Here is a 12,770-nt window from a genome sequence, read left to right on the forward strand (position 1 = left end):
ATTATGTTTACATCATAGGACTTCATACAGGTTATAATCAATATAAAACAACATTACTCTTTACGATATTTCATGTAAAGATACATTTATAATATTTCTGTACAAGAAGGGATTTTCCTCATATATATTATGTAAGATATGGTAAATCTGTTATTAATAAGATGGCAAATCTGTTTTTATGTATTTTACCCTATTTGACGCCATATGGTGTCAAATATAGGATAAGTGATAGGAATTATCCTATGTACATACATAATACCTACACTATTGGCCCGCCCCGGCTTCTTCGGCTTTTTGCACGGATGCAATATTAAGCATGTTATATGCATATAAACCTTCCTATTGAATCACTCTATATATTAAAAACTCGCATCGAAATCCGTTGCGTAGTTTTAAAGACAAGCATACATAGGGACAGACAGCGGGAAACGACTTTGTTTTACACTAGAATTAGAGGGAAAGGCGAAAATAATTATGTTGCATGCTAGAAATAATTATACAAAAGATTCGATTGATCGATATAGTCGATAAAAATAATGAACCATTCCTGTTATTGGCCAGTAATCTTCTTATCTATTGTTGATTAAGGGCTAGGAAATAAACATTATTTGTTTCGCAATATTAGGGTATTCATAAATGTGCAGATTGGGCTATAGAGTGTTTTTTATACTTGCAATAGCGATAAACTTTGTGGGTTTGGTGACTAACAAAATATGCTATTCAAAATGTCATAAAAATCAACCTAACGGTTTACCCGTAAAAACGACACAGAAAAACATTTTTAATACACTTTCGTATTTATATCATAAATACGTATGTTTATCTGAAGTAAGTAAATATATATGGATCGTTCTACCTACATCACATCATCCAAAATCTATAAACACATTCTATGAAATGATTCTGTGAATCAGTATTCACAAAAGGTTAATAACCGTTTACAGATCGAACTATATCGGGGCGGAAATCGAATGCGCGACCCTTGTGGGCGGGTCGGGGTTACATCACAATAATTCTGAAAATATGCTATTTTATAAGATAAAGTTAGTTATTTATAGAAGAGGGTATAATGTAGACAGTAAACCTAGAAGTGTGGTTTCACTTCGGCTTAGCCGGCTAGACCTAAGAGGTATAATATAGATATGTTACGGAAGTGTGACTACACTAAGGTCCCGAAGTAAGGTACACCTGTTAGACCGGGGTACAGCTAGATACAGTTACAGCTAATACAGCGGGGTACAGTTGTAACAATCTGCGATCGGCTGCACCTAGTTCTAGATGCAGCCAATCTCAGATGGTTACACTAGGTCTAGCCTAATAAGTAGTTAGTTATAACCAAGTAAGCCGGCTAAATCAAGGTGTAGCCGCACTTCAGAGTTTAATCGTAACTTATCGATATTTATCGTAATTCGTCTTGTAATTTTTACGTGCTCGAGTACCAACAATTTAATTTTCCCATTTATCTATATCCTGTTCCATGGTTGGTTATATGTAGATACCTATTTTGATCGATTTTAGTTATCTCATATATACTCATATCTGAGTATATTATCTCAACACTTACATATATCATCTCATACTCATATTTGAGTATAATCTGCTACACAAAACCTATTCTGGTTTATTTTAGAATATTTTTATTTTAAAACAGACGTCTATGGTACTTTTACCGGCATTTTTTTCGTTCCCAAATGCCTGTAGTTTGTACCTTTTTGAGAAATTGCTAATAATATAAAATTTGACGTGAAAAAGGCCTTGTGAAGATCTATTTTATGAATAAATTGTTTGATTGTTTTACTGTTTACTAACATGAAACTCGTGAAAATTTATTTATTTATTCAAAACTTTATTGCACAAATTAAAACATAAATTTACAAAAAAATACTAATTACCACAAATAGACAATAGATAGAACCATTCAAAGTAAACAAACAAACAAACGATACAACAATTAATAATTACTTCTCGATTTTACCATTACTTCTATGATTGTACCATAATTATGTCAGTTAGATCTGAACCGTCATCATACCTGTTTCAGTTAAATAATTTATAGGCTCTAAAGGTGACGGGTCGGGGGTTAACACCTTGCAGCTCTGTAATTGATGGGCGAATCCAGATTGGATCGGTTGTGTTGGATATGTAAACAGGGGACTCTGTCTTATTAAATTTATACGGTATGGTTGATATACTAACTTATTTAGTTACGTACAGTCGACTGTATATACCTGAATTTATGAATATATTTAATGAGATAATAAAATCAGAAATGGTCTTGATTTTGCATGATCACGATAGCTCAATTAAGCGTGGGTTGTTTCCCGCTCGAGCCCCAGAATTATTTCATCTCATTTAATATTTTCTAAATTAGTCAAAATAACAAATCTATTTATAAAATAGCGCTTAGACGTGTGCGCAGGGTAACGTCTGTACTATTAAATTACATTGTCGATATCTCGGGGATATCTCAAGCAACGCATACCAGATTTTTAAATGAACTGTAACATTTATTCTAAACTAGTAAGGAAAAGATAACAAAAATAACTTCGTTACAAAAATGACAGACTTTAATTTTAGAAAATGTAATAAAAAGGAAATGGAAGAATAACAAAATATTAACACATCCATTGATAAAAAGATCTCTAAACAAAAACACCACTTCCTTTAAATCAGCCAGACATCAAGAAAACAGGGAAAGGGAATATCTTCGGTGTAGTGCGGCCGTAGGATGAAGGGGAATCCGGTACCGGAGCGTAAATCCCTATGGGAAGAAAGTAATTGCATGCTATTAATTAGCTACACGCTATTTAAAATAAAGGGATGGTAAATAGATAAGATATTATAGGTGATTTGCTTACATATAATATTTATCTATGATGAGGTTTTTCACATAGAACTATATTTTAACAAAATAACAGCTTCTATAATAACAAAGAATAAAAGTAGCTCTTACCCAAAATATTTGGGGATCCTATAATTAATTACAGATCTATCTTAATAGATAAATAGGAGATTAAAATTTATTTTAATCTTTACACATTAGAATATAATCTACCAATCTTTCAGTTTGACATACAAGACCATGACAAGACATTATCAAGAACCAAAATCATAGACAAACAGAATGAAAGAGTTCCGAAATGAAAATAAAAAAATAAAACGTTAAAACATAAAAGTGTTACAGAACGAACAAATATACAGACAGACATGCAAACGGACAGACAGATAAAAATTTTAAAAAAATGTTTGTCTTCTATTAGTCCCATAAAGATGCCCCAATAATTATTTTTCTTTAGTACCCTATAACCTATAAACCTCATACGTACAAACATAGCCAAACGGCTTTATTATATGTAAATATTATTATTATTATTTACCTTACATTTCCACAACTCCTCGGGAAATAGTTCCTTCTAGTTATTCAATGTATAATCCAGCAAAACACTGGTGCTTACAGACACAATAAGAATGATGTTATTACCACACAATTCCTTACCAAAACAGGGCCCACTGCGACACAGTGCGGTCAAAATTGCCTCTTAACATTCCAAGTGAGTAAAGATGGGAGAAAAAACTAGTATAAATAAATCTTTGCAAGCGGTTTTGTCATAAGAGAAAGCGGAGGTTTCTGAATACAGATATATTATCACGTCTTTATACTGTACGAGGCAAACAGAGCCAAGAGTTGCGAAACAAACCACGTTTAGCCGTGTGGTGGTGATTTTTGGTGGAATTGAGATCAAATAATGATGTTGCTAGCCTATCGCCTGTGAGATTTTACTTATACACTATGGATAAGCAGCAAGCAGGAAGGTTCAAAAATGGCTGAAATTATTTTTGAATTCGGACAATATAAATCTATTTGCATTCAGAATACTAACAGTTCCAATATCAACAAAAGGTAAAGTAGGTTTTGTTTGTGTGTAAAGGATTATTTACGTCTCCATATGAATATAACATATCCTGATAACTAACGTTTATTTACGTAATGATAAATGAAATGGTAAAATTATGAGCAATTAGAAACAGACCTATTCAAACCAAACAACCACAGGTTTCATTAAAAACGTCACTTCTTATTACATTCATCACAATCTCGAAAAATTTCATTCAATTTCATCAACATCTCCAACAGATGGCGACCATAAAGACAATAATAAAATGACAAGTGACGGGATTTTTAATTCTGACATAAATATTTTGGCAGATATAGCTTTCGCTTATCTCTCGTTTTATGAACCATCGCATAAAAGAAATATTCTAGGCGTCAAAGAAAAATCGTAACCATTTATTAGGCCGGCTGAATTTTGCGGCAAATTTTTGCTGTGGCCCTCTCGAACCTTTTCACTAACAAAGTAACATTATCTAATCTCCCCCGCTAATTCTCGACGAAATGAGATAAAATGTCGATGAATTCTCATTAAATTATACTAGAATTTTAGCCTTAAAAAGCCTTTGCAATTTGATCCTGGATGCTGACAAGTTTTTAATTGGACAATTTAGGTAAATAACGCATGATTGTACGCATGAATAAAAAAAACTTATTACCATTTGTCTATCCTATAGAGCTTTATTTACTCAACAAAAATATACAAAATTTAAATTACCGAAAAAGTATCAATGCAAATTTAATTACACAAAGCTATTTCGAATGATACCAATGTTTCGGATGAATTGAATTGTTTGTGGAAACTAGAATCAATTTTACACACGCATTTCTAACAACAACACGTTATTAGCCATTTGTCATTTCCAATTATTCTATTAACATTTAATAATTAGAATATGTGAATAAGCATCGTGGTGTAGAAGCGGTGGTGGTGTAGTGGTTAAGACGCCCGACTGTGAATCGAAGGAAGTCTTCCAAAGCGCAAGTGAAGAAGGGGCGCAACCGCATTCTTCTCTTCAAAGACTGCAGTGAACCAATGTAGGTCTAAATCTTGAATGTGAAATCACCTTTTCATTATCCATCAACAGTCATTTTAATGCCTAAGGTTGACTTCCTTATGGAGGGACTAAACACTCATTTTTTTTACTCGTGTTATTTTCCCATTCCTGTGAGAATTTCAGAGTAATCTTCTCTTATTGCTCCTCTTAATTTCACATAAAAACTATATGCCAAATTTAAACTTTCTACGCCTATTAGTTTTGTCTTTACGCTACAAACGAGTTTTCTGATGGTAAGGACGTTAGTACTAACAGCAAACAATAAGTCCAGTGAGGATATCAAAATGGCGCTCTGGTCACGTGGTACGATGAGAATAATATAGTTGTGTATGAGATAGTAAACCCCCTACACGTGTGTGGTCTATGAAAATAACTATACAATATTCAAGTTGATATGGTTTTGTGACTCGAGTTTGTTTCGAACCTGGATCTTTTTTATCATAGCGTCTAAACCTGGCCCTCCAAAATTGGCTGATGAGTGATTTGAACTAAAGAAAGTATTAGACGCAGTGACATTTTCATTAAAAAATCCAGAAAATGATGACAAGAATCACGAATTATTATTGTATAAAATATGTTTCTGGCTTCGCTCTTACATTTTGACTGGTCCAAAGTCAAAACTTTGGATAACTTCAAGGAATAGCGTAAAACGGTATAATTGAGGACGGCGGTCTTTCATTTAAATTCTTTTGTTTCCGAACTAAGTAGGGACAGAAACACCATAAACTTTTATATTACTTACCTTTTAACATTTTGTACCCTTAGATACTTAAGAAGGTACTTACCGTCTGCAAAATATCTACCTCAATTTATACAAATTCTCGAGAAAAATTGTGAGGAAACTTCTAAGAAAATAAGTGCAAATTGTTAGTATATTAAGTTAGAAAGGTGATAAGAGGCTCAATATTGTGTAAATATATGTATATAAATTGTTTGTACCTTGAATATTTTTATGATTTTATAATGTTCATTCATTAAATTACGGCGTGGTGACAAATAAAGCTGAAATTTTCATTTAAGTATACAGCACCTGTGTTAGGAAATTGCACTCTTCTATATGTACAGACAAAAACACGTCAAGCTATCCAAAATTATTGTAAAATCGCCGCTAGTGAGGTCGCATAAATGTACAAGCTATCTTGAGGTGTGGTGCATTACATATTGTTGATTTTAAAACGTAACTACCTTAAGTGTATGAAGAAGACTGATGAATGTGGATGTGAAATCAGCTAGGGACATCTGTATGGATCGCAACACGTTCTCAATTCCGTATTTCCGCGCTCATTCTTAATTCAATTTATGATCAAACTATTGGCAAAATCTTAAATGAGCCGGTAATCTCTACTACGCAGTTATAAATTGAGGGTTTAACGGAAAAAGTTTCGTTATCGAGCCGCGAGGTGGCTCTGAATTCACTCGAACCTATTTCATCGAGATAACAACTTCCGTTGTACTTTGACAACAACCCTGTCCGCCGTAGATTGCGAGTTTCAACGACTTTTTTTAACTTTTGCGAAATATCGCATATTTTCCCGCTAAAATTCACTAACGTCCCTAAGGAGTCAGTTGGTTCAGTAATTCTCTCGACTTAATTTGCTTTCACAAACGCCTATTGTTATCGTACCAGCTTGGATTTGGCCTTAATTCAGATTAAGGAATTCGGAATTGTAAATATTAGAACATTTTTTTACAAAATACCATGCAAAACTTCTGCAGACATGGTCTTTATTTTTAGCTATTAATTTTAGTAATATTGATTATAATGACTATTGCCAAAATGAAGAGGAAAAAAAGAAAAACAACAAGAACAAATCATAGTACATTAAGTATATGTGTAATACATTATAACAACATCTTCGCTATAATGATGTCGAGAAATTGCGTACAAAATATGTGAATAGGTAAACCTTGCGTGAAGACAATAGCTCCTTTGTTACTACATATTTTGCTACGGAATAAACAACAGAAAAATTCCAATTTAATGTTGTCTATCCATGGAGTTGCTTATTTCAATAATTAAACACATTTTAGAGAAGCTGAAGTTTCTCTATAATCTTATCGCGTTCCCAATTTCATCCGCATAACAACACACCGCCTGTCGTCAACTCTCTTAAGAAAAGTGGTTGTATCCTCTAAGCTATCAAGGCATTTCGTTACTCCTCCGACGTCCATGGGATGATATTATGTATTGGTCCTATTTTATGGTGGCCTATATTTTACACATCAAGCGCCTGAATTTAAAATGCAGTTATTTTTCTTGCCTTTTCCTATACTTTATTCGTCAAATTTCCCCTTAGAATCATTATTTACGGCAAATCGTGGTGAACTCGCGCGGTAAAAATGCCGATATGAACATTTGTGTGATATTCGATTGGCCCACTGAATTTTTTCCTATACTAGCGACAAGCCCGGCTACGGCTAAAACACAATGCCACAAACACAATGTAAATCAAAAACATGTTGTAAAAACCCCAAGCCTTACAGCTCAGTTTTTCTACCGTAAAAAGTTAAACTGCAAATGTAACTTTGTAATTCCCTATATTTATATGGGAATACAAAGATATTATCTCAAAGATAGTATCTAGAAAACTGGCCCGAAGTTCCAAAATTTTTAAGTTTTCCCTTGATCTAGACACTAAACACTCAGTGAGTGAATGAGTGAGTGAGTGAGTGAGTGAGTGAGTGAGTGAGCGAGTGAGTGAGTGAGTGAGTGAGTGAGTGAGTGAGTGAGTGAGTGAGTGAGTGAGTGAGTGAGTGAGTGAGTGAGTGAGTGAGTGAGTGAGTGAGTAAGTGATTAAGTGAGTAAGTGAGTAAGTGAGTGAGTGAGTAAGTGAGTGAGTGAGTGAGTGACAAAATCAAGAAACTTTAACAAGTTAAAATTCGTTTACTACTGGTTCAAATTGAATGAAATTTGGAATTTACAGTGTTTATACAATACAGTGTTTATACAAAACAGGTATCCTGATTTATCCACAACGAAGTTATTAGGGTTCGAAATTGGCCTGAATTAATAAATAAATAAATAAATAAATAAATAGGGACAAATGACACAGATTGAGTTAGCCCCAAAGTAAGTTCGAAACTTGTGTTATGGGATACTAACTCAACGATACTATATTTTATAACATATACATATATAGATAAACATCCAAGACCCAGGTCAATCTGAAAAATATTATTTTTCATGTTGACCTGACCGGGATTCGAACCCGGGACCTCCACTGTAGCAGTCCGGCATGATGACCATTAAGCCACGGAGGTCGTCAAAATTGCTTTGAGAAAAGGATGGTACGGCCGTGCCTCTTTTTTTTGCTCGACTTGCGGGGCACTGCCTTGCCCCCAGATAAATTATACACCCATACCTTCGTCACGAATCACACTCTATTAATAAAAGGTCAATTTTTTTTCAATACCTCGCTAGGTATCGAAAACCAAAATAAAAATATAGGAAAAAAACAAAATAAAAATATAGTTATCTTGTTTGGGTCTTTGTGCGTACAATTTTTGATAAAATATATATGATGCTTTTTCTTCTATGCCTTTTCTCGTAAACGCTTTGCCGGGTCAAAATTTGCAATGCCGAATGTTGGGTTCAGGCACATATTTGCATATTCATTGCTCTGCCCGACCATAGAGTTATAACAGCATACGAAATAGAAGCGGCTTCAACTTAATATGTCTCATTGCACTAAGTTGAAGTGAAACTTTAGGGAAGAAATTGCAACTTACCAGTATACTGGAAGCATTATATAATCTGTGCCGGTACAAAGATCATGTACTAAATAGCTTACTGTAATTTATTTCAGTCGCTATAATGCACGAACATTACGTAGTTTGAATGAAAGCTTCAATTTACCGCAACGAAAACCAAGCAATGTATGCCGAAACCGCCAAAGTTTGACGAACTGTATCGCGGTAATGTATAGCCAGCAAAATAACCTCAATATTCGAAGTAGCCCACTAAGCACATTGTTTGCAGGCGTTTGCAGTCAGCGGAGGCAGCCAGACTTCCACCAAGTGGGCCGCGTGCGAGTTTGTGTAACTCTCCATGAAGGTAGTAGTAACTCTTAATATTTGGGCCGTTGGGATAAACATTTTAAAAATACTATTTTTGATTTTATAGGTATAAACTGTATCACAAGTTACTTTCCAACCTGGAAACTTCGATAACAGTCGCCACCAACACCTCACCAACTACTAACCAAACGTTAGTAATTAGCTAAACATTAAGAGGAGTGATTCCAAATGCGGGTACATTTATATATATATATATATATATATATATATATATATATATATATATATATATATATATCCGTCTTGATTGTCTTGACCACATCAGTTGGAGTGAGTGTCAAGAATACGTGCGTACGTCAAGTTCTCAAATGCAAGTGTTTTTCGCGAAATTTTTGTTGACTCGTATTATCCCCAAGGATATAATTCGTTCATATCCCCAAGAATATAATTTCCCCTACACGAAAAAATTAAGACTCGACATTTGAAATGCTTGATTTGAACCTTACAATATGTCTGAGATTCTAACACAAATTAATAATACATCATTTTACTGAGTACGTAGAGGTAAAACAATAATGACAGTAATTATAAATTAACTTCGAAATAAGCAAAACATGGACCTCTTCTCATCTCTTAGAAATTTCTGTCGGAATTACCCAATGCACTATATATAAATATATCACATAGTATAACAGGTAGAAACCAAACACTCTCAGTAAAAGTTAGGCAAATTGACTGCGTAACTTGAACGAGGCACTGATTAGTTAGTACTCATGCTAACGTTCTAACTTAGCTCTGATGTGCTTACGTGGGTGATTCCTACGAGCGTACATTTTCTTCAGAAAAGAATATTTTCTATAATCATCAACGGACGTTAATTGTACGTGACGGTACAAATTAATTAATTAACTGCACTCAGGTCGAGTCTGAATGTTTCATCTCATTAATTTTATAAAATCTGGTAATAAAATTGATTGTCATAGGTATTGCTTTAAAAAACGTAATTATAAATGGTAATGACAGTGGCATACGGCGGTCGTAACATTGCGCTCGTAGGAATCACCCAGGTACCTAATAATCTTGAGTAGCGTTTAGTGATACTGCATATTGAAGATGCATGCTAATTATATAATGATGAAACCCTACTGTATTCTGAATAACATTGACTCATTAATTCAAAAAAGGGCAAAGTTTTAACGCTCTCTTTGAGTTTCAACAATATTTTAGTGGTCTAGTTATGACTTCAGTTTGTTTTTTAAACTGTTCACTAGCGACTTCTTACGTATGTAAATTTTCCTTTTTTCCATTTCCGTAAGAATTCCGGAAAATATTTAGCACTTATACCAAATAAATCTTTATACCAAATTTCAACTTTCATTGCCCCGTAATCTCAGCTATGGGCTTGTATGCCATTCGGTTATGAAATATTTTTATATTTATATAGCTGTTTTCCCGCAACTCCCCCCGAGGTACCTAGCCTTTGTTTGACGCTGTATCCATTCCAAATTTCATCAAAGTCAGCTCAGTGGTGCCGTGATAGACAGACAGACTTTGTCATTTATGATATTAGTGTAAACAATATTAATGGGTGGCTCCGAGCGTTTGGACCGCTGCGGCCGCGCGACATTGTTATTTTTCAAATTTTAATAAAGACAAGAATCAGTTTTACTATCTTACTTTAAAATCATTAAACTGTACTGTGATCAATATCAATTCTATGAATGATTAATTTTGGAAATGATTGCTTCCTAAAGAAAATTAACGGATAATAATGACGATGCGGCCGCAGCGGCCGTAACGCTCGGAGTTCCACCCTGATAATATAAAGCAAATCATGTGAAATATTAAACACAAACTTACTTTACGTATAAAAAGAGAAATCTCACAAATTAATCGCTAATTCTACTCAAGATTCTAAAGAGCTAAAAGCTACTTAGTTTCTCAGAAAAGTTTGCAAAATTAACAACAGACTCCTCCAATGTACACTCTACTCATGTAAACATATTTTGTATTGGATCGACTATGGTTTAAATTTTTATTTATTTATTTTTAAGTAATACATGCTGCGCCCCAAGGCTTCGCTCCCATGGCAATTTCGGGATAAAAAGCCCTGCCCTATGTGTTATTTCTGGTTATTCTACCCGTGTACCAAATTTCATAAAAATCCGTCCAGTAGGATTTGCGTTAAATAGTAACAAATATACATACAATATTAGTAGGAGATCTATTTAGAATTTTTGTCTGTCTGTCCGTACATTTGTTCATCACGCAAAAACTACTGGATGTAACTTGATGCAGTTTGCACACTTATATAGCAAAACTTAAATAGGTTTCATCGCGATACGTTAACGTTACTTAGAACCACACATAATAAACGCGGGTGAGGCCACTAGCAAAAGCTAGTCCTGTCTACAACAGCAAGTTTGCACAACAAATGCAACACAATGACTACTGCATATTTCCTTCAAACTCTTGGTAACGAGCGCCTTTATACTTTCAATCTACGTATGTACTAGTACTGTATACATAGCGGCCTGATATTACCTGCACGTTACGTAAATTGCATACTTTAGCATGGTCATAACGTAAACGCTGAAGTTTGTGCAGTAAGAATTATTTTACGGATTCCCCCAATGGAGAACAAAAATATTTTATATCCGCAAATGTATCATAGATGCGAATGTTTGATTGTAGCTCTATAAAAGCTAAACCACTGCACTGCGCCGATTTTAAAGAAAAGTGGGTGGGAATACATAATACCTATTAATTACTCGAAGTCAAACTTAGGCTACCGCGGGCAGAGCTGCCTAGCCTGCTATATATATCTAGAATAAATACCGGCCGGATTGCGTGGATTTTCACAAATCGTTTAGCAGAAATGAGATCGGTTCTCCCGTTTAAGATGTACAGTTTCTTGTACAAACACAAATCAAAATTCTTAATATAACATCTTAATATTATATCAAGATAATATTTAATAATAGTACCTAATTATGAGAACGATTTCCGATATCGAAAGCTAGACAGGACATGCTTTTGTCAATCAATCACTTAATAATATAATATTTCCAAAAGGCAACATCATAAAAAGTAGTAATTTGTATGGAAATTTCACTATCCATGAATCCTCTCTTCTCAGCGCTATCCCAAGTAATAAACATTCTTCCGCGGCATAATAAAGAAAAAGTGAACAATCGACCTTTTCCGCTCGAGCTAGTTTTTGGAAAGTTCGTAGTACGAAACTTATCTTGGTAAATTGCTCGAGAGGTTCCCAAGTGTACACTTAGAGGCAACCGACATGATCCGAGGACGTTGATGCGCCACGTGTTTAGCCGGGTATGAATTTCATCTGACAGGGATGCTTAAAATGCGTTTTCTTTTATACGAATTTACAAAAACTTTTTTTTATTCGTCATACATAATGTTACAATATGTAACTTAACTTATAAATATTATTTAAATGATAAATAGAATTCATTATGATTATTTTATGGAATAGGGTGGCCATCGAGCAAGCGGATCATTTGATTCGCTTGCTTACCGAAAGCGAATTCTTTTATGGTAAGTGATCACAAACAACGGAATACATAAACCCATACAAGATAACTCTTTACATAGTTCAATTAAATAAAGATTGTTGAAGAACAACATCCACCACCACAAACTCACACTGCATATACTACAGTCTGGCTGAGATCACCGTGACTAGAAGGTCGTTGAAACGTCAACAAAATTAAATAAAAATGATTCGTGTTAAATCCTGTTAATATAAATAATAATATCTAGCTACGTTCAAAGGGTGTAAG

The sequence above is a fragment of the Plodia interpunctella genome, chromosome 12, assembly GCF_027563975.2.
Source record: "Plodia interpunctella isolate USDA-ARS_2022_Savannah chromosome 12, ilPloInte3.2, whole genome shotgun sequence".
Taxonomy (NCBI): Eukaryota; Metazoa; Arthropoda; class Insecta; order Lepidoptera; family Pyralidae; genus Plodia; species Plodia interpunctella.